Source organism: Enhydra lutris, unplaced genomic scaffold (genome assembly GCF_002288905.1).
Source record: "Enhydra lutris kenyoni isolate GAN:26980312 unplaced genomic scaffold, ASM228890v2 scaffoldscaffold8, whole genome shotgun sequence".
NCBI lineage: Eukaryota > Metazoa > Chordata > Mammalia > Carnivora > Mustelidae > Enhydra > Enhydra lutris.
Window position 1 is genome coordinate 345,644 of NW_019154092.1, and position 23,784 is coordinate 369,427.

At 42.2% G+C, this 23,784-nt stretch overlaps 1 pseudogene; it reads left to right on the plus strand.

Moving 5' to 3' along the window:
* LOC111142667 overlaps positions 1-21,940 on the plus strand; it is a 53,912-nt pseudogene extending 31,972 nt beyond the window's left edge.
* The last annotated feature ends 1,844 nt before the right edge of the window (positions 21,941-23,784 follow it).

Here is a 23,784-nt window from a genome sequence, read left to right on the forward strand (position 1 = left end):
ACTTCTGTTTTTAATAATGACCCTTAAAATTTTTACATAGATACAATTTCAAGTCTAAAGTAAATCAACATCTCCACCCTTCTGAACAATTTAGAGCCCACAGACAGATTTAACTCCAAATAGTGGTATACTATTTTAGTTTTGTCCTGTTTTTCACTTCTTGTATTTGTGATTCTTATTTTTCAGCTCATTTGCTCATGTACCTATTAATATCTTTGCTAACTATTCCTTCTTGCTCATGAGTATTTCCTTTTTCTTTATGTACATCTTTCAGTCCTTCTTTAGGGAAGGTTATGTCTTGATTTTGCCCTTGGTCATGAATAATACCTTAGCTGGGCATGTACTTTAGAAGTGACATTTTCCTTAAAGACTTTGAAAATTTTACACCTCTACCTTTGGGTTACATCGGTGAAGCTGAGAAATTTGTTGTTGGTATAACTGTCTTCTTTTTATTAGAAATCTTTCCCCTCAGGTGCCCTTCAAATTCTTCTCCTTGTCTTCCATGTTCTGGACTTTCATTATGATTTCATTACATTTCTTTGTGTGGATTTGTAAATTACCTATGCTTGATTCACGTGATTCTGGAGTCTGAGGCTTCCTGCTCTTTCAGCAATTGTAAAAATTCTCAGCCACTTTCTCTTAAAATATTGCTTCTCTCTCCTTTTCTTTTGGAACTCCGATGAAATAAATTTTAATCCTGATTCTCCCTTCTGTGTCATTTTGTTTCTCTTTCACACATTCCAGTTTTGTGCTTTCAATAGTTTCTTCAGTTCTTGCTTTAAGATGACCATTCTTGGGGCGCCAGGGTCCTGGGATCGAGCCCCACATCAGGCTCTCTGCTTGGTGGGGAGCCTGCTTCCCCCTCTCTCTCTGCCTGCCTCTCTGCCTACTTGTGATCTCTCACTCTCTCTCTCTCTCTCTTTCTGTGTCAAAAAAAATAAATAAAATCTTTTAAAAAAAACAGAAGTAGAATATATACCTTCAAACTCATAAAGAAAATTTGAAATTAAGAAAAAATGTTAAAAGAGAGGCAAACAAACTGATGGAAGGAAAATTGTTAACTTTGGCCCACTATCATTTTTAAATGATAATCCTCTCCTTGCCCCACTTTGTAATATATGACACTAAACAAAAATGCTTAGGGCTTTCTACATGGGATTTCTGCACTGCCTTTATAATCACCCTTCCCTCAGAACGAGAGTCGAATTTCTGCCCTTGCCCTACTCCTTCATCCCCTCCTTTGAGAGACCCCTTCTTATGTGCATGGGATGAAGCAAAGACCAGGAAGTGCAGCCTGGCTGCCCACCCCCACCTGCTCCACAGAAGCCCACATACATTGAGACGTTAGCAACAGGATGCCAGTGGACCTCCCAAGAAGCAGTACCTATTGGTTGAAGAGGACCACTTTGGGGTTCTTCCTCCTGGTATTGAAATAATGCATTTGGAAAATAAAGACAACCTAAAGAGGAAAATGACAGTACTGCCTGTTAATTTCACCACGCTATCATGAATCACTATTACCATGTCAGTTAATTCCTGCACACTTTTTTTCTCAGTGTAGAGTCACAGTGTATATGCTGCTGCTGTATCCTGTATGCTTCTTAGTTACCATCACACTGTGAGCATTTTTTCCATTATCTAATGTTCTGCAGAAACATACTTTCAGTACATATATAATACTGCATTGTTGTGATTCACTGGACCATGTCTTTATGCACTTTCTTAAATGCTTCTCCACCTGCCAGCTGTACCATTCAGTTCAGCCTGAGTGCACACTGCTTCTTATGGCAAGAGCACCATGAAATGGGTCGTGAAACATCTCCTAGGAGATTTTTGCACTTACAAGGTCTATACTAGTTCATTGCAATTTAGATGAATGAAGTCGGCCCCAGTTCTGAGAACCCTTTTGATGCTGGGGACCCACTTTTGCTTTGATGTCACGAGGGGCCTCTTCCTTCTAACTGCCAGGGGCAGTCTGTGGCCTCTAGAAGGGAGTCTCATCCTTGCCAGGGGACAGCTTGTAAGCACTGTGCCTCCATAATTGGTGTGCAGTGCTGACAATGAGGCCAAGGTCACGCGCACACCATTCCTGTCCCTTCAGGCAACTGTGCACTGAGCAAAACATGCTCATTGGTCACGTGAACCTCCTCTGGCCCTGGATGCCCTGGAGATGCCTGGATGATTGGGGTGAGCAGCTCAGCAAAAACCCACCAGAGGGCACATCCTGCCACTGCAGCAGGTCACAATTGTCCTCTCTGCGACACTGAGGTGGCCCAGGCTTGAAACGTTCTGCTAGAGCCATCATCCCCTCTCTCACCCCTCTGTGTTTCCCTGGCAGATTTTTTTTTAAAGACTTTATTTATTTATTTGACAGACAGAGATCACAAGTAGGCAGAGAGGCAGGCAGAGAGAGAGAGGAGGAAGGGAAGCAGGCCTCCGGCTGAGCAGAGAGCCCAATGCGGGGCTCGATCCCAGGACCCTGGGATGATGACCTGAGCCTAAAGCAGAGGCTTTAACCCACTGAGCCACCCAGGTGCCCCTCCTTGGCAGATTTTTGTCCAGCGATGCCTGGCAGGGAAGAACATGTCTCACGTGAAAGGCGGCTGAGTCCCTTGTGGGTGTCTGAAGCTGCTGCCCATGTTCAGCATAGTGATGCCGGGAGTGATCAGCCGTGTCTTACTCCCAGGTAAATCCCTAATGCTGATGTGTTCACGCTGATCACCTTCTCTTTCCTGAAGAGACCTAGAGAGTATTTGGGGTCATCAGGCCTCCCACAATATGGGGAGTGAGATGCCCCAATTGTCTTTTAGGGAGCTAAAGAGTTCCAATTAAGAGTGCAGCTGAGCAAAAGTCTGGCAGAAACCATGGTTGGAGGTGGCAAGAGGGAAATTCCATGAGAGAAGTTCAGATAGGGAAGAGCCAACCAAGGCTCCACGCAGCCAGAGCTCAGTCCTGGCCAGGGTTTGGAGGCACAATCTGCAGGAAGGCTCACTTGCTCCTCCTGAATCATGTGCATCACCATGACACACATGCCTGTGTGGCAGGCTCTGTACTGGGAACCTGATAGATGCTGTCAATGCTGGCTCAGATCGTGAGGCTTTTGTAGCCTCAGTGAACAGATGAGGAATGTCAAAGGGGGAGCTCAATGTAAACCCCCAAAGTGGGTCTGATTCAGGTCCATGTTCTTTCCCATAAATGCTATCAAAACATCTCTGTTTCTCTTAATGAGCTATCATAACTCTGTGGATGTCTCTCATTCCCATTTCAACCTAGTTTTACTATCTGTACTATCTCTCAGGGTATCCAGTTTGTTTATTCATTAAACCTACATGGAGTGCTTTTTCTGATACGTGCAGCCACTGGGACAAAGCAGGGGCTTCCATGGGAGTCTTCTGTGGCTAAGCTTTGAAAAGGCCAGATAGAATGCAAACCACAAATTATTGCTAAGTAACATGTAGGAGACTTCTCTAAGTCTAATTCATCCTTCAGTCTTCCCCAAGACATTCCTCTTCTTTTTTTTTTTTTAAGATTTATTTATTTATTTGACAGCTCACAAGCAGGCAGAAAGGCAGGCAGAGAGAGGAAGGGAAGCAGGCTCCCCACTGAGCAGAGAGCCTGATGCGGGGCTCAATCCCAGGACCCTGGGATCAGGACCTGAGCCGAAGGCAGAGGCTTTAACCCGCTGAGACACCCGGGCGCCCCTCTTTTTTTTTTTTTTTTTTTTTTTTTAATCCTAATTCCCTTCCAGCTTTAACAGAGAAAAAGGCTTTGTTTCAACATTCCCAGATTTGGTCTTTGGCTGCCAGGTGACATTTTGGGATCTCATAGGTAGTGCTACCTTGTAGGTTAGGAAATACACTATTGTGCTCTCTAGGACACTCAGAGTGCCCTGGGCTTTGCAAACCTGCCTCCCCACCCCACCCTACCCCACTTCCCAGCACAGATTTCCCTACTCACTGAGGAAGAAGACTCAGCAGAATCACATGTATCTTGGACTCTAGATAGAAAGCTGCTAAGGGAAGTAGAAAAAAGATGAGGGAATGGCCTCTCTCTCTAGCTAGAGTGGGCTTCCAGAACCCAGACTCTCCCCAGCCTTCTGACCAAGGAGTGAACAGAGTTGATGGAACACATTGATGGGGAGCCCTTAGGGTGAGAAGAACCTGGAGTCACTTGTCTTTAGCCCTCAGAAATGGCCAGATTCACATATCCATTAGCACATGCCAGGTGTGTAAAACCAGGGAGCCATTTATCATGGAAGCTTGGCACCTGTCCATGTTCCTGGAAGAGTATGGTTTTCCAATAACCCAAATGCTCTTGGCCCTAGATTCTGAGTCTCTCCCCTGGCCAGAGCTGGGGGCCAGACACTGCCAGCTGCCAAGGTGTGATTCTCAAAATCTGGTTTTCTGTGTAGCCACTGTATTAGTTGGAGTTCTTGGTAGAACATAATATGTACATTTTTAGCTCCTCTTCCTTCTGAGCAAGTGTTACCCTTAGGCCATCTGGTGGCAAGGTGGTTGCCAACAGCACCAGGCTTCTATCCCACCAACTCAACAACTCCCACCAAGTGTTTCTTTCCCCAATTGTTCCAGCAAAAATCCCAGATGAGTCTCAGTGAACTCACTTGAGTGATAAGGACCAGTTATTGCGGCCAAGGAGAAGGAATTTCCAGAATAGCCAGGCCTGGTTCCTGGGCCCTTCTTATACTATGCTGAGTGTCACAGAGGTTCTGTTACAAGGAGCGTGGGCAGATGTAAATGCATGCAGCTGCCCCTGAGTTTTTAGTCTTCCTCAAGATGTTTGGTAACCAGTGCTTAAACTGGAAAGCCATCTCCAGTCAAATAGCTCTACCCATAAACCAGGACAATACCCTGCTTCTTCGTCATCTAAATTGCTTTGTCGTTTGGGGTTTTTATCTCAGATGGTAACTTTATATCCCTAATTTAAGCTCCTGAAGGACATCACATTCACTCCCTTTATATCCCTTTGTCCAGAATTTCTTCCAAACACTCCGAAATAACACCCCTATGAAGACTAAGCAAGTAAGGTTTGGAGTGGCTCATGGATTAATAGGTGGATGAATAATCCGTCTGCCTTCCTGACACCTAGTGGCCGTCCCTGAAAGTCTTGTCTAGGTCACATTAACATTGGAGTCAAGCAGTCCGTTAGTAGAAGCACTGTTTCATCTGGCTCCTAGACACCTAATTCCCAGCCCCAAGATCCCAAGGAATGTAAGATCATGAACTGGAGAAGTCACCAGTAGATCAAGAATCTGACATACATATAGAATTACCTAGTTTGCTTCCCTTTCGCTTCCCTCAGATTTTAGAGCTCTAAGGCTGACACATTGGTGTGACTGTGACCTCTTACAGATAGTGGCATGTGTTGTTGTACCTTCATTATGTGAGAAGTACTGTGGCATCAGAACTGGGTGCAGCTCCATCACCTACCCAGTGCTGGTGGTAGAGCTGCTGCCCGAAGGTAAGAGATGGACCCCCATGATCTGTTTTCCTATTGGAGCCTATGTGCCCTCGGTCTTTAAGTGGATGGTTAGGAGAAAAGGAGCCGAAGATGGCTTATCTACCAGGCAGCCCATCTTTCTTGGTAGAAATGTTGACTGTGAAGTAAGAGGGATATCAGTGATGTAAAGGGAGTCTCGCTTGCCCTGAGGGAAGGAGACAGGCCTCCTCCCTCTTCATTTCTCACACACTCACACAAGGTGCACACGCTCTCAGAGGCACAGCCTATGCCCACGATTTACGTTGTTCACTTCACCAGCTTAGCTCGTGCCTTCGCTCTTTCATTCCGCAGGAGGGCTCCAGTCTGTGCTAGGCATGGTCCTAAGCCATGAGAACACAGAGATGACAAGACCTAGTCCTGCTCTCACAGAGCTCAGGTCCAGTGGGGGGACTAGAGAGACGGGCAGCTCACCACCAGGGAGATGGCTTTCACTGCAGTGAGCCCATGAATTCATCTCAGCTGTCTCCCCAAATCCCAGAAAAAAGGCCAAACAAATAGTGCCATTTTTTTAAAAATCACACAGTAGCTCTGAAGAGTGATAGGAGCTCTAGAGATCAAAATTGAGATATTTCCACAAAAATCCAATAGAGACGGGAATCTGACTAAGGGTAATACTGACCATCCCCACAGTTCAGAAAGGAAGTTGTCCACGTTCTGCAGCTAAGTCTGTCCTTGAGTACCCAGGACTTCGAGTGAGGGTAGGCAGTGGAGTACTTGAAAGGAAGTAGCTGTAAGGACACCAGGCTTTGCCTGGTCAAGTAGCCCACTGAATACAGTGGGGGCCTTGCTATGGTAGGCCTCCAGCTTAGGCCCCAGTTACCCTCCAGCCTCAACCATCAATACATAGAAATCTCTCTGTGGAGCAAAGTCCCTGCAGTATGGCAGCCTTTCAAAAGGTGAAAATACTGGATTATTATGTTATACTTCACACTTCGTGAGTGCTTGATCTCTGTTAGGCATTATGTTAATCTGTCTACTTAATTTATCTTAATCTTAATAACAGCCCTGTGTGGTAGATACCTTTATGCCCACTTCACAGATGAGGATACTGAGGCACAAAAAGTCACATCCCTTGCCTCCATTCCAAACCTCCTCTGGGCCTCTGACTTCTCATCTGTACAAGTGGAGCAGCAGTGGTGTCCATCTCACAGGGCTGTAGGGAGGATTTTACAGGATAACGCCCAAGAAAATAGTCTGGCACAAAGTAACCACTCAAAAGCTAGCAGCTCTCCTTATTACATAAAGACACAGCAGAACACTAGTAAGTCTCATCACAAAGCAAGGACAAATATAATGTTTTAATCTGTCTTAGATGGAATGCCACTCCAAATAAAATTTGAATGTTTTTGTAGTATGTAGAAAAGTGCCTTAGGAGGCCTGAGGCATCTCCTGGCATGGCCAGAAAGCTGGAGGTCCAAGAAACATCTCTTCTCTTCCAGGCATACAAGGCTTGATGCTGTCCGCACTTTGGGCCTCTCTCATGTCCTCCCTGACTTCTATTTTCGACTGTGCCAGCGCCCTGTTCACAATGGACATCTATAACCAGATTCGGCCTATAGCCACTGAAAAGGAGCTCATGGTAACAGGAAGGTGAAGGACTCCTCTAATCACACTAGTTACTGCTGTTAATGAAAACAATACCCACCAGAATTATGTGAAAAATTTAGGCTATCATCCTGTATATAGAATTATCTTGTTTAAATACAATATGATTGTACTTTCTTCCTGCAGTTCTGCAATGAAGATGTATTGTTTTTTTAATCACAAAGAAACGTGTTTCCATTTGGGAAAAAAACAAGTAATAATCACAATTATTTAAAAAAATGCTAGCATAGGGACGCCTGGGTGGCTCAGTTGGTTAAGCAGCTGCCTTCGGCTCAGGTCATGATCCCAGGGTCCTGGGAACGAGTCCCACATTGGGCTCCTTGCTCTGCAGGGAGCCTGCTTCTCCCTCTGCCTCTGCCTGACACTCTGTCTGCCTGTGCTCCCACGTGCTCTCTCTCTCTCTCTAACAAATAAATAAAATCTTTTAAAAAAAAATGCTAGCATAGTTTAATGTACCCCCCAAAATAGTCCTTGCAGGGAAATTTACATAATTATCTCATTGTCTCATTTAGTCCTCCTGACAACCTTTAAAGGTAGGTTTCACTGTTCTTATTCTCACTGTACCAATGTGGGGGAAGTGGCTTAGAGAAGAATTGGTCTAACTGAGATCACATAGTATAAGTAGGAGAACATGTCCATGTCAGGGCCATGCTGTTAACCATGATACCACATGGCACCATGCTAGCATAGGGTGGTGAATGCATATGTATAAAACATGGTTCCTGTCTTTATTCCATAAGGTTTCACATTGGCTGCCCACAGACCACATCTGGCAACACACACATTTAACTTGGTCTACCTTATGTCTGAAACACTTCTTTTATCTCATATCAAGGTGCATAGTGTTCATTTATTTAATCTGTCTAACCCCTGCATTTGAGCTTGTTTTTATATGTGATTAGCACTCCATAGTTTAAAATCACTTTTCTGAGAAATCTTAAGAAACAGAACCAGTTTTATTTAAATTGTTACAACATGGGGGGAAAAAACGAAGACTTAAATTCATTTTATGAAACTCAAGAAATGGATGTGGCCAAACCTAACAAAGATAGCACCAAAAATTACAACTAAAGACTAATGTCACTTTTATATATCAGTGTAAAAATTGTAAATAAGATATTAGACACACATCTAACAATATATTAGAAGAATGCTAAAAGAATGATATCTCATTACCAACTGGGACTTTCTTCCAGAAATATAAGATCATTCAATATTGGGAAATGGATAATATAATTCACCATATTAATAGATCAAAAGAGTAAAATCATGTGTATCTATTCCCAGATGATGAAAAAGTATTTGATAAAATAGGTAACTTTCAACATGGTAAAACATGTCTAGATCACCCTAAAAGCCAGCATCATGCCTAATGAAGGAGCTAGAAAGGAAGAGGCAAGAATGCCCTCCCTTACCACTATGTTTATACTAATAATATATATAAGAAGATCAACAGATGAAGTTAGCTGACTAAGACTTTTTTTTTAAAGATTTTATTTATTTATTTGACAGACAGAGATCACAAGTAGGCAGAGAGGCAGGCAGAGAGGTGGGGGGTGAGGTGGGGAAGCAGGTTCCCTGCTGAGCAGAGAGCCCAATGCAGGGCTCAATCCCAGGACCCTGGGACCATGACCCGAGCCGAAGGCAGAGGCTTTAACCCACTGAGCCACCCAGGCGCCCCCTGACTAGGACTTTAAAATAAGCATGACTAACATATATAAGAAAACAGAGGGGGAAGTGTACAAAACAGATGAAAAATTTGAGAATTTTGCCAGATAACTAAAACTTATAAAAATGAAACGGTTTTTCTAGAATTGAAAAGTAAATAATCTGAAATTAGGAACTCAATGGATGGGTTAACAACTAGATTGGATATAGCAGACGACATGATTAATGGAGTGGCACTGATGGAATGACAATATCAAAACCAAAACACACACACAGAAAGAAGATATATGTGGAATGCAATCAGAAAAATAATATATATGTATCACTGGGATCAAAGAAAGAGAGGAACAATTTGGGTAGAAACAATTTTGAAAAGATAATGGCAAAGAATTTTCCAAAACTGTTGGATAGTTATTCAGAGATTCAAGAATTTCACAAATTATGAGTAGGATAAATACAAACGAAATGGACTACATTTTGGTGAAACTGCTGAAAATTGAAGATAAAGAGAAAGTCTGTAGAGCAGCCAGAGGAAAATAAATCACACTACCTTCAAGAGAGGACCAACGAGACTGATAGCAGAATTTCTAACAGAAACTATAAAAGCCAAAAGACAATGGAATTACACTTTCAAGTGCTAAGGGGAATACTGCCAACATAGAATCCAATACCCATCAAAAAATATTCTCTAAAATGAAGGTGGAGTAACACATTTTCAGATAAACACAAGTTGTGAGAATTTATTACATTAGATTTTCAGTATAAGAAATACCGAAGGGAGTTCTCCAGCTGAAGGAAAATAATCCAGATAAAAGAATTGAACTTCAGAGAAGAATGAAGAGCACCAGAAAGAGCAAATATCTGGGAAATATAAACGCATATTAGCTGTTGAAAATATCAAAAAGAAAAATGTCTGTGGGATTTATAACATGTGGAAGCAAAATATACTAACAAGAGTAGCAGAGAAAATAAGCAGGGGTGAAATGGAACTTTAATTTCGGATGTGGTAAAACACAAAACTTGTACCAGACTATAATATAGCAAGGGTGCATGTAATCTCATCTCTAGAATGAGCAAAAAAGAATAGTTCAAGAATGTTTAACTGACAACTTGCTTAAAGAAAAATATGGAATAACTTGTAAACTATTTGATTAGCCCCCGAGAAATTAAAAGGATAAAATATAAAAGAACATAAAAGATATGTCAACTAAAAAAAAATAATAGGATGGTACATATAAACCCAACTGTATCAGTAATTTCATGAATAGTAAGTAGACTAAACACCTGAGTTAAAATGTTGAGATTATCAGACTATCAGAAAAAAAAAAACTATATCCTCCTTAGAAGAGACATCTTTTCTCCAGTTTTGTTGAGATATAATTGACATATAATATTATATTAAGTTTAAGGTGTATAACATAATACTTTGATATATGTATACATTGTGAAATGATCACCACAAGTTTAGTTAATATTCATCACCACACATAGTTACAGACTTTTTTCTTGTGATAAGAATTTTTTAAATTGACCATCTTAGCAACTTCCAAATATACAATACAGTGTTGCTAACTATAATTACCATTCTGTACATTATATCCCCAGAAGTTATTTTTCTTAAAATTGGAAGCTTGTACCTTTTAACCTCCTTTATCCATTTCTTCCATTCCCTCTCCACATCTGGTAGCCTCCAATCTGTTGTCTGTTTCTAGGAGTTTGTTTGTTTAGATTCTACATGTAAGTGAGATCAGACAGTATTTGTCTTCCTCTGTCTAATTGATTTTACTTAGCATAATGCCCTCCATGGATAGCAAGGTCCATCCATGTTGTCACAAATGGCAGGATTTCTTTCTTTTTTGTGCTTGAATAGTATTCCACAGTAAATACATATCACAGTTTATTTATCCAGACATCCATCAGTGGACACTTAAATTGTTTCCATGGCTTGGCTATTGTAAATAATGCTGGAGTGAACCTGGAGCTACAGATACCTTTTCATAACAGTGATTTTGTTTCCTTTGCAAATATACTCAAAAGTAATGTTGCTATATTATATGGTAATTCTATTTTTAAATTTTGAGGAACTTCTATACTGTTTTGCATAATGACTGCAACAATTTACATTCCCATCAACAGTATATCCTGTTCCTCTACATCCTCATTAGTACTCAATATTTGTTATCTCTTGCCTTTTGGGTAATAGCTATCAAATATGAAATGATAGCCCACTGTGGTTTTCATTTGCATTTCCCTGGCAATTAGTAACATTGAGCACTATCTCATGTACCTAGGGGCCAACTGAATAACTTCTTCAGAAAAATGTCTATTGAGATCTTTGCCCAGTTTTTAATTGGATTATTTGGTATTTTGTTTTGTTTTGTTTTGCTCCTAAGTTGTATATGAGTTCCTTACATATTTTAGATATTAACCCCTCATCAGATGTGTGGTTTGCAAATATTTTCTCCCATTCTGTGGTTGCCTTTTCATTTCGTTGTTTCTTTTGTTGCACAGAAACTTTTTAGTTTGATGTAGTCCCACTTGTTTATTTTTGCTTTTGTTGCTTGGGATTTTTGAGTCATATCCAAAAACTCATTACCAAGACCCATGTCAAAGAGCTTATTCCCTATATTTTCTTCTAAGAGTTTTATAATTTCAGATTTCATATTTAAGTCTTCAATACATTTTGAGTTAATTTTTGTAAGTAGTGTAAGGTAAGAGTCTAGTTTCATTCTTTTTCTTGTGAATATCCTATTTTCCCAGAACCATTTATTAAAGAGACTGTCTTTTCTTAATTGGGTATTCTTGGCTCTCTTGTCTGATATTAGTTGACTATATATGCATAGGTTTATTTCTGGGCTTTACAATTCTTTCTATTGGTTTATGCATCTGTTTTTATGCCAGTGCCATACTGTTTTGATTACTATAGCTTTGTGATATAGTTTGAAATCAAGAAGTGTGATACCTCCAGCTTTGTTTTTCTTCCTCAAGATTGCTTTGGCTACTCGGAGTCTTTTGTCATTCCAAACAATTTTTAAGATTATTTTTTCTAAGTCTGTAAAAAATGCCATTGGAATCTTGATAAGGAGTGCATTGAATCCATAGATGGCTTTGGGTAATATAGACATTTTCATAATATTGATTTGTCTAGTCCATGAACACAAGATATCTTTCTATTTGTGTCTTTTTCAATTTCTTTCAACAATGTTACAGTTTTCAGTGTAGAAATCTTACACCTACTTCTTTAAATTTATTCCTAAGTATTTTATTATTTTTGATGCTATTGTAAATAGAATTATTTTCTTTATTTCTTTTTCAGGTGACTCACTGTTAGTGTGCAGAAATATTACTGATTTTGTACACTACTGTATGTTGATTTTGTATCCTAAAACTTCATTGAAAAGAGACATCTTTAAAATAAGATTAAGGAAAGCTTACAGAAAACATGGTAAAATACATACCATTCCAATAGAAACATAGATGCAGAAATTTTAAACAAAATATTAGCAGGTCCAACAACATGGAAAAAGAAAAATACACCTTGACCATCTGGAGCTTATTCCAGAAATGCAAGAATAGATTTATTTTTATTCAAAAATCAATCAATGTACTTGACCACATTAACTAAAAACAGAAGAAAATCATATAGTCACCACAACAGATGAATTTAGAATTTAGAAAGTCTAATACCTATTTATTTTCTTAAATCTTAGAAAATTTAAAAGATTTTCTTTATACTAGCTTTTAAATATACATATATGTATATATATATATATACATATATGTATATTTAAAAGCCTAGATGTATCATACTTAATGTTTACATTTTCCCTGAGATTGGGAACTAGACACATATGTCCACTATAACCACTTTTATTCAACGTTATGCTGGAGATGCTATTCTGCACAAAAGGTACGAAAAGGAGAAAAATGTCATGAGGATAGAAATAAAATTATCATAAAAGACTTTGTAGACAAACTGTTAAAATTTAAAAGTGAATTTAACAAGACTGTTACAAGGTAAAAGCACAAGAATCAATCATATTTTATATATTATCATTTATAATGTCATTGAACTATATCAGATACCTAGGAATAAATCTCACAAAAATGAGAAAATTGCTGAAAATTACAAAGCATTGCTGAGAGAAATTAGTGAGACCTAAGTATATAAAGGAATATACCATAAGTATATAAAGGAATATATACCTAAGTATAGAGGTAAGTATATACTTAGGAAAGTATATATACCTAAGTATATAAAGGAATATACTATATCGATCAGTTAGAAGTTTCAGTATTGACAAGATGTTCTCTCTATGTTATTCTATATATTCAGAGTAATCCCTGTCAGAATTGCAGTAGCTTTTTGTGTGTGTGTAAAAATTGACAAACCAGTTCTAAAATTAAGAGAGAAAATGCAAAGAGCAAAGAATAGCCAAAGGTGGGGGGGGGGGAGAAGGAAAGGAAAGGAAAGGAAAGGAAAGAAAAGAAAAGAAAAGAAAGAAAAGCCAAAGCAGTTTTTCAAGATGAACAAAGCTGGAGGATTTGTTAAGCGATACCAATATCTATTGTGAAGTGATACTAATTAGATAGTATAGTTTTGGTACAAATATAGACAAATCAAAGGAAAAAAGTACAGAATACAGAAGGCCCATAGGTATATAGTCACCTGACTTATGGTAAAGATTTCAGTATAATGTAGTAGGGAAAGTGATGGGGAGAAGGATTTTCAATAAATGGTCCTGGGTTATTTGGCTATTCATGGAAAAAAGAATGTTGACTCTTACCTCACAGCATACACAAAATCTGTATCTGTTGTATATCAGATTGTGAAAGATAAAATAATAAAGCCTTTTTAAGGATTTATTTATTTATCTATTTATTTGAGAAAGAGAGAACACATGTGAGTGGGGGAGGGGCAGAGGGAAAGAATCTCAAGGAGACTCCCCATCAAACAGGGAGCCAGATGTGGGTTTCGATCCCACAACCCTGAGATCATGACCTGAGCCAAAATCAAGAGTCAGCTGCTTAAACTACTGAGCCAGCCAGATGCCCCAAACAATAAAGCTTTTATAAGAAAAAAAGTGGTCAGCGTGACAGTGGATTGACAATCACACATCATTTGCATCAGCTGTAGCTTTCTTAATATGGCTTAAATAAATTTTTGATTCACCTAGAATTATGATCACATATCAGAATTAAACTTAATATGGCTTAAATAAATTTTTTATTAAATTTATTTTGATGTCCCTTTTTAAAATTAATTTATTTTTTTAATGTCCCTTTTTAAAATTAATTTATTTTTAATTTAAATTTAATTGATTAACATATGATGTATTATTGGTTTCAGAGGTAGAGGTCAGTGATTCAAAAGTCTTAATAACACTCAGTGCCCATTATATTATATTATATCATGTGACCTCCTTAATGTCCATCACCCATTTCCCCATCTTCCCACTTCCCTCCCTTCAGCACCCATCAGCTTGTTTCCCATGATTAAGAGTCTCTTATGGTTTGTCTCCTTCTCTAGTTTTGTCTTGTTTTATTTTTTTCTCTCTTCCCCCATGATCCTCTCTTTGCTTCTTAAATTCCACATATCAGTGAGATCATATGATAACTGTCATTCTCTGATTGACTTACTTCACTTAACATAATACCCTCTAGTTCCATCCATGTTGTTGCAAATGGCAAGATTTCATTTTTTGTGGCTGACTAATATTCCATTGTATATATACCATATCACCTGTATATGCATATGTACATGTATATGTACCTGTATATGTACCATATCACCTTTATCCATGAAATGTCCCTTTTTGTCTCTAATAATAGTACTTGTCTTGAGGCTTATTTTGTTAATAATGTATCCCACCCTGGCTTTCCTATGTTTAGTGTTTGTAATATCTTTTACTTTTAACCTTTAAATATACTTAAAGTGAGTCCCTTGTAGACCACGTCATAGTTGGATCTTGATTTTTTTTCCTCTGACAATCTCTGCCTTTTAATTTAAGAGTTAAATTCATTTGTATTAATATCATCAATATGATTGGAAATTGTTTTTAATATTTGATTTTAATTTATTTCGGTTGCTCTAGGCATCATAATAGGCATCATTAACTTATCTTTTTCTACTTAGAGTTAATACTGTATTATTCTATGTAAAACATAAATGCCTTAGAATAGTATATTTTCTCCTTCCATCTTTTGTGTTATAGCTGTCACATATTTTATACCTTGTGCATATAAACCCCATAATACAGTGATAACAATATAATTTTTGCTGTAAAAAGATATGTAGCATTTTATATTTACCATATATTTTATCTTTTTGGTGCTCATCATTGCAACTTTTAGGTTCGAGTTTCCAATATGTGTCATTTCTCTTCACTCTGGAGAATTTTCTTCAGCATGTCTTATAATTCAGGTCTGCTGGTAGGTTCTCTGTTTTTGGTTATTCAAAAATGTTTTTATTTTGTCTTTATTTTTGAAGGATACTTTTGCTGGGTATAGAATTTTGGGTTGACACTATTTTTTCCTACCACCAGGGTCTTATTTTCCCCAAACATGCATAGTTCAGGGATCAGCCAAGGGCATAAGGAAAGTTTATGTACAGCTTAGATCTCCTTGCTCTGTGGCTCCCTCTTTTCTAGAATTTTTTCCCCCAACATTTCCAACCACTCTAAATTCCCAACCTCCATCTTCTAACACCTCTGCCTAGTAAGAGTGAGGCTCTATGCCTAACTTCTAGCCACCCACGCCATGTAGACTAGGGAGGGCCCTCAGAAGAAAAGCCGGGTAATGTAGATAGCACCCAATATGATTATATTCTTTTCAAGGATTAAATCCTCTTTCATTTCTGTCTGCTTTTGGCTCCCTTCAGTGTTGTTGTTTTATATTTGGCCCACAATTTGTCATTGTTATCTGTGGGAGGGTTAGTCCCAGGCCAATATCCCATCATTACTCAGGTGGGAATTCACATCCTGTGTCTTCTTTGACTATCAAGGAATTAGTCCTTTATAGCTTATCATTCACTCTAAATAATAATTTTTAAGCCCTTGTTGACACAGAACTAAGATTTATTCATCTTTGGGATGACATTTGGTCTAGTGTAATTTTATATATGAACACATAATTTTAAATCTTTTACTTAGCAAAAGCAATGAACATTTGGAGCTTGTACTCAGTTTTGTAAAATTTTCAGTAAAATTTAAATAAGTTTCTGAACTTGTTGAAATCTTCAAAATCATGTGCTGTACTAATCTGTCTAAAATTCCTTAAAACATGTTACCCTCAAGAAATTAATATTTTTCCATGTAATTTTAAGCATAACTGCCCAAACACAGCCTCCAAATGTGAAAATCTATCCATGATCCAGGAACACACAAATGGACACTTGGTTTTACTTGTTCAGAACTTAAAGGATTTTTATCTGAAGACTTATGTGGCTGTCTCCTCTGTCCCATACTTATGAATGGGCATCTGAATTTAACCTAAGTATAGTTGAGCTAATAGCATGGCTTATAGATATTTTATTGGCAGGGGAGGGAGGGAAGATTATCAAATTGCTATTGACTATTGATTTAGTTTAGAGGTTTTTTGTTATAATATTATTTACTGTCACCATCATCTGGGTCTCTGTTATACAAACAGAATATAGTGAGCAAATGTTTGAATACACACATGCAGTTATGAGTTACCTGACCCCACCCATTGCTGCCATCTTCCTGCTTGCTTATTTTGCAAGAGGGTCACTGAACAAGTAGGTGTTGGCAGGGCCACTGCATGACACAGTGTGAGGGCTTGCCTTCATATCATAGTTGTTGTTGCAAGAGCTGCCCTAGAAGGGTCTTTTATGCTTCAAGAGTTCACACCACTGTATCATTTGCTTTTCAAGAAATTATTTCCTCCTGGGCAGATTTGGTCTGAATTCCTTCATGAGTGCAGGGAAAAGGCAAGCTCTGATTTGTTTTCCTCCCTTTGCAGTGTAATCCACTCAATTATGCCATAGATGATGCAGTGTGCATCCTTCTCCCTCACACACATCTGGGTGTAAGAAAATATTATTCTGCTGCCTCTGTACATGGATGTGTCATACTCAGAAATTTCATACTCATAGGGAGATGTACAGTCATGAACTCCTTTTGCCTTTCCTGCAGTGAAGACCATCTCTTCTAAGCATACTTGAAACTAAAGATCCCAGGGTGCCTGAGTGGCTCTGTAGATTAAACGTCTGCCTTCAGCTTGGGTCATGATCTCAATTTCCCGGGATGGAGTCCCGCATTGGGCTCCCTGCTCAGCAGGGAGTCTGTTTGAGATTCTCTCTCTCCCTCTGCCCCTCCCTCCCTCATGTTTTCTCTCCGTGTGTCTCATAAATGAATGAATATAAATATTTTTTTTAAATGAAAGATCCCAATTAAAGATTCAATCATTTTATCCATAAGACTTCTTTTTTTTTTAGAGAGAGAGGAAGGGGTTTGGGGAGGGGGCACAGAGAGAGGGAGAGAGAGAATCTTAAACAGGCCCCATACTTAGCACAGCACCCTACACAGGGTTCAATCTCACAACCCTAAGATCATGACCTGAGCTGAAATCAAGAGTTGGACACTTAACAAACTGAGCCACCCAGGCATCCCATTCATAAGCCTTTGAAAGCATAATTTGTCAGAATATTTTCATTTGTTTTTTGAATCATAACCTGTTTCCCTTAACAGCACTGAGTAACTGGGCCTTGTACAAGTTCCTGAGCACTGTGTATGAGGTGCTACATGATTTGGCCCCTAACTTTTGGTCTTTGCCCTCTCCATGCACAGCCCTCAGGCCCCAGCCATTCTTAACCATCTGTAGTGCTGATTACCTAACTGCCCTGTGCCTTCTCTGGCCTCCCTTCACTTGCATAGACTGTTCACTTTGCCAAGAATATCTTTTTCCTCTTCCACCAGGCTGGTGCTCCCTATAGATCCGTCTCAGATATCCAGTCCTCCAGACCAACCTGCTGGTGCTCCCTGCTCTGCTCAGTTCAAGACTCAATTTAGCACCAAGAATGTGGGGGGAAGGTGGCTAGGCTCTGTAGATGCCCAAGCTGCTTCTCTCTGATCTGCTGGGAGGGGCAGGGGCAAGAGAGGCAGGTTGTCATGAGAATCTGCCTTCCATCAATGGCAACAACATTGAGTTATTGGAGCCTACTGCCAAGGAGAACTGGGGATCTGGTCAGCGATTCCCTGCTACTCCTGGTCCAAGGTTACAAGAACATTGCTGGTACCATCTTTGACCTAAAGAGTTTCTCCAGGCCCTCTCTCCCACTCTGCTTCAGATGGTGTGCTCATCTGGCTTTTGCTGCCCATCTGTTTCTAGATCTTCCCTTTCTACACATCTCCTTCAATAAATGGTTCCTGTGGATTCCCCACCTGGCTTTTGGTTTTAGGTCTTTCTCCAAGATGCTTACCCATATACCGTATACTATCTATACTTGCCCATATACCGTATACTGTCTCCGCTGACATCTATCCCCATCTAAGTCAGGCTCCAGATACAGCTCCAGAGCCAAGGTGAAGTCCTTACTCTTAAAGAGTAGACAGTCTGGTTGGAGGAGACAGATGATACCCAATAAGCAGAGAAAGGTTTCTGACAGTGATGCAGTGTTGTTTAAAAGTTTAAAAAGGGTAGTGGAGGGTGACAAGGCAGGCTCTGGTGGCAAGGGCTATACAAGGACCTTAGCCAAGGTGGTAGGAGAAGACTTCTAAGAAAATGACCTTGAATCTGAACCCTGAACAATGAGCCAGCAATACCAAGATCTAGGCAGAGACCCAGAGAGAAAAGCAAGCACAAAGTCCTGTGCCAAGAGCAAAATGGGCAGATTCAACATGCAGGAGGAAGGTTGCACACAGTAGCTGAAGTGGAATGGCCAAGGGTATAGTGGCAGAGCCAGGTGAGGTCAACTGAGGGGCAGGATTGAGATTTGACTCTGACGGTGGGCCATGAGAAGCTTTGGGAGAGTTTAAGCAAAGCACTCACTAATACATACTTTGAAGAGGTCCCTCTGGCTTCTGTGGGGACAGTGGGCAAGCAAGAGGCCAGATAGGAAGGCCAACTATGTAGGAGTAGATAGCAGTTCAGGATTGGGGTGGTAGCCATAGGGTAGTGGGATGCTGACACATTTTAAGAGGCAGAGCCAATAAGATTTGCTAAAGGGTTGGTGGGAGTGCCCAATGGAAAGAAAGGGGGCAGGGATGACTCCTGGGTTTTCAACCTGAGCAACCAGGGAGATAGAGGTGTCACCCACAGCCATGGGGGAAGACTGGGGTCCTTTTGGACACATAATGTTTGAGATACCTATTCATTATCTTACATAGAAGTGTTTCCAAAGTTTTTTAAGTTTTCTGATTGACCTTAGACTGCAGGTGTCTCAGGTCTTTGTTCAGCACAGGAAGGTATGGCCTCCTCACTGGTGCTTACATTCTGCTTCCTTCCACAAGGTATTTAAAGCCTTTGCTGTGATGAGTTTAACTTCAGAACTCAACTAGTGGGCAAGTGAGGCTGAAGGTATGTCTCACCACCCATCTCCCTCCAGGTGACTCCCTTGGGGCTCCTCCTTTGACAGGGTGCCTTCAGGGGGTTGACCAGAGGACTTCTGATTGGCTTTTCTCCAATGTTCTCTAAGTTTGCCTACGGACCCTGGATCCCCCTACAGACCCCCCTGATCATCTGCGGTGAGCACTACCTCTACTTTGCTGTAATTCTCTTTGTAATTAGTCGTTTCACATTCTGGGGGATCTCCTTATTCACAGACCTGATTCCGGATAAACATGTAAGTGCTGCCCCAAGTATGTTCTGGGGTCAACCTTCAGTCCCAGCGTCCCAAGGAGCAGTAATTTGGCTCCACTAGTTTCGGAGAGAGTGATTTAATTCCTGCATTCTTTTTGAAAGGGGAGTGCTGGGGGCTGGGAGTGGGGGATGGGTCAGAAATAGGCCCTGCCTCAAAAACAAAACTAAACTGAAAAGCTTTTCAACAATCCACCATTTAGGTATTCACTCAGAATGAGAAGTTTGGCTTTTAAAATGCAAATTTTCCTTAGAAGTGTTAAGTTCCCTAACCTCAGTATGAATTAATGTAATCAGGGCAGGCCCCCTGCCACCTACCCTCAGGGAATTAAGCCAGCAGGAGGGGGAGGGGACAGGAATATGGGCCGCGCCTGTGGCTGGCTCAGGGCTAGGTGACTCTCAGCCTCCTCCTGCGTGGCCATTCCAACCTCCTAGGAGGCAGGGATCAGTCACCCCAGTTGGAAGTCTGGACTCAGAGAAATTAAGTCTCTTGTCCAGGCAGGGCTGGGCCCCAACCTGGCTCCACTACATCACCTCCATAAGCATGACCAGCAGGCTTCGCACTACAGGGACTTGGCCAAGCCAGAAAGCCCCATAGCATCCAAAGTTCAGGGGGTAGCTCGGTAGGGAGATGGGTCTGTGAGATCTACATGCCTGTCTTGCAGCTTTTCCTGGGATCTGGGTAAAAGCCATAAACTTGGAAGACTACCTCCAGGTCCCCCACCCCCCGCCCCCAACCTTGAGCTTGCTCTCTGGCGACACTTCTTGCTCTGTAGTGTCTGTTTGATTCATTCCTCTCCTGTGCACAGAGCCCAGTTGGGAAAGGGATGGACCACATGGGGAAGACAGCCAGGATCGTCTGGGATGTGCATGCCCACTGCCCCGGTGACAGCAGGGAGACTTCCCTGGTCCCAGCACCTTGAAAAACTGGCAGTGGGTGGTGAACTTGATTTCCTGTTGCTTGGGGTCTTAGTTGTTTAGATGGTCTGCATTCTTTTCTCCTGTTCTCTTCCTCTCAACTTTTTGGTTGTGCCCACTTCTCAGGCAACCAAGTACTTGTTGAGTGTTTCCTATCTGCCTCCCAGTATGCCAGGTGCTCTGGAGTACAGAAAGCAGCTGCCAGAGGGGAGGGAGAGATGAACAGGAAAATTGGATCAGTGTCAGCGGGCCAGGCCCTCTCCTCACCGCCTACCAGAGGAGGCAGGACAGCAGGGATTGCACACAAAGCCAAGCTCTTCCAGCACACCCAGCAACCTCTTCCACAGGGACTGATAGTGTTGTTGGGAAGGTGAATGCATACATATGGCATCATCAGGAAGCAATTAAAGGCTAAACCCCGTCTCTGTCATTAGCACAACAGAATTTTAGTTCTGACGTTTTAGTCTGAGAGGTGGGGCTCCAAACAAGTCTTAAAGTGGGCTGCCTGGCGAGGGGCCTGTCCAGCCCATTCATGTCCCTGCCATATGTTAGGTTTGGTGGTGCTGGGATTCAAAAACAACGAGGCTAATATAATGGATCAAAATCTATTACAGGATAGGTTTGGTGGAAATGTTCACTTGTTGACACTTCAGAAACAAGCAACAACAATTGGCTGGATTTGTTACTTCCCCAATTTTCCATGTGAGTTTTCAGAAAAGGAACAAAATCACAGAGCAGAAGGGAGGGGAGCTGCCTAATGTATATGCAACTGCCTTGTTGAGTTTGAGCAACTCAGCTCAGGGCAGGCCAGGTAAACCAGGTAAAGCCTCTTCTGGACTGGGTTAGCGCTCAACTCTGACAGCTAGGAAGAGATTCTGGAAGGAAAGCTGCTCTCTGGTCTGCCCCGTCCACTCATCTGGTCGGAGGGCCTCTTCCTCCACCCAAAGAAGCAGACCAGGGGGGATGGGCAGCTGCTCCCACCCTGAAGGGCAAGGTTCCTGGACTCTCTGAGCCCTGAGCACATTGCCTACCACCGCTTACTGTACAGCTGAAGGGCACAGGGCCAGGTGGGTTGTGTCACTCTGTGCCAAATCCACACAAGCACATGGTACCAGAACCAGAATTGAAATCCAGGGTTCCTAAGTGCCACGCTTTTCCCCAGTCCATGTTCCTTCAGTCTCTTGTTGAAGTTGAACCACCAGGTCTCCTCTCAGTCCTTGGAGACCCTAGTGCCCAGCTGCTAGCCATGGCTGGGTCCTGTCTGTGTGACAGGGCCCTGGGTGGTAACATGGCCCTGCTCTCCCCCTAGCTCCACCAGCTCTTTTGGAGCTTACGAGACAGCCAAGAAGCAAGGGTAGATCTGGACGAAGAGATACAAGTGAAGAAACCTGCGCCCCAAGCGCCCCAAGCATAGCCAGGTGAGAAGAAAAAGCCAAATCCTGCAGGGGGTCCTGTTTAAAGTGTTCTAGGTAGGTGTGGCCCAAGCTGCCACTCTGGCACCCATGGTCTCCCCTTCCAGAAATGCTCTTCCAGGCAGAGGCCCCCTCTGGGGTGTCTGTTGAGGCTGAGATATCCCTAGACATCTGTGTGGAGCCTTCTGGGCTGGGGAGAAGCAGCAGATGCAGTGAGCCACCCGTAGAGGGGCAGGTAGGGGGAGCAGACAAGGGGTCTGGCTTGGGGCTTGGGCACAGGCACAAAGCAAAAGGCACTCCAGGAGATGAGGAGGAGCCAGCAGAGGGAAGACAAACACTGATGGGCAAAGAAAGATGAGGCCTTAGGACTGGCCACTGAATTAGCCACACAGAGATGGTGATGTACCTCAGTAAGAGCAGTCTGGGGGAGAAGAAGGAGGGGGGCTCCAGGGGAGAAGTCTGAAGACAGAGTTCAGTCCCAGCAAGCAGAGGGAGAATGTTGCAGGGAGGAGCGCCAGAAGGCCCAGAGGAAGGTTTTCAGCAGATGGGGTCAGAAAGGAAGTGTTGGGGCCACCGGGTAGGGTGACCTGAGCTTCTTGCAGCCCTGACGCAAACAGGGATAAAGGCCTAATGAGATTAGTCCCGAGTCTCAGGCGGGGAGTGCCTGGGGAGGCTGTGAGTTTAGGGGACGAGGCAATAATCTGGGGCCCCCTTCACCACTGCTAGGGAATTTTAGAGCCCAAAGAGGCCTTGGGCTCCCTCCTGCTATCTGTAGAGGAGGCCTTGGATAGGTGCAGAGCAAGGGAGTAAACTCTCCTGAGCATGGCTGATCCACACAGCTGGTGGATGCAGGGCTCCCTGGGAATTTTTCTTCTCTGAGTGGGGGAAACGAGCCTACTGGGGGCCCACAGTGTGCCAGATGCTTGTCCTTGGTACCCCTCCCAGTTCCTCTTCTCCCTCCACAGTCGTGGGGGAATGATGATGATGATGGTAATGACAGCGGCTAATATTTATTGCCCACTTGGGATGTGCCAGGCAGTGTCAAAATTATACCCCTGTGTGATAGGTACAATTAGTATCCCCATTTAGAGATGGAGAAACTGAGGCACTGAACAGTTAACTAACTTGCCCCAGGCTCCACAGATAACAAGGCAGTGGTGGAGCTGGGACTTGAACACAGCCAAGTCTGACGCTAAAATGTGTGCTCTTGGTGAATGGCCCTCCCACTCCCCATCATATAGCCTGGGGGCTGTCATCAAATGATCAGTTGCCTTTTAGATACAGCAGCCTCTTTGGGGTTGGCAGCTACATGATGATATGACATGGGTGTCCATGTTATATGGACTTCTCAGCACTGGCAGCAGAGATTGTATCCCTGACTTTGGGGTCCCCTGGCTGCAGCCCCCCTCCCCTTGTAACAGAGGGTCCCCTGTCCCCAGCTGATGGGTTCCATCATCGCTGGTGCCGCCTCAGCCTTGGGACACAGCTGGCATGGAGGCTGCCCAACAGAATGAGACAGAGAACACAGCTGGATGCCTGCTCTCAGACAGAAATGTGCTCATCTCGTCATCAAGGAGGAAACTGTTTCCAGGCGGCAGTGGCACCTACTGTGGTATGTGGGAGCTAGCCGTGGTGCTGACCTGCGCCTGAGCAGGCCCAAGGAGCAGACCGCCAGATCTGAACCGACAGACTTGAGCAAGCCCCAGAAGGTGTTTTCACTAATCTAAATAGAAACTTTCCTATAATTCCTAGACTTCCCTCCTTTGCTTCCTGGAAAACATCAGTGATTTCCCATTCAAGTGCCCAGAGTGCCTTATTTTGGGCCAGACTGCAAGACTGATACCTG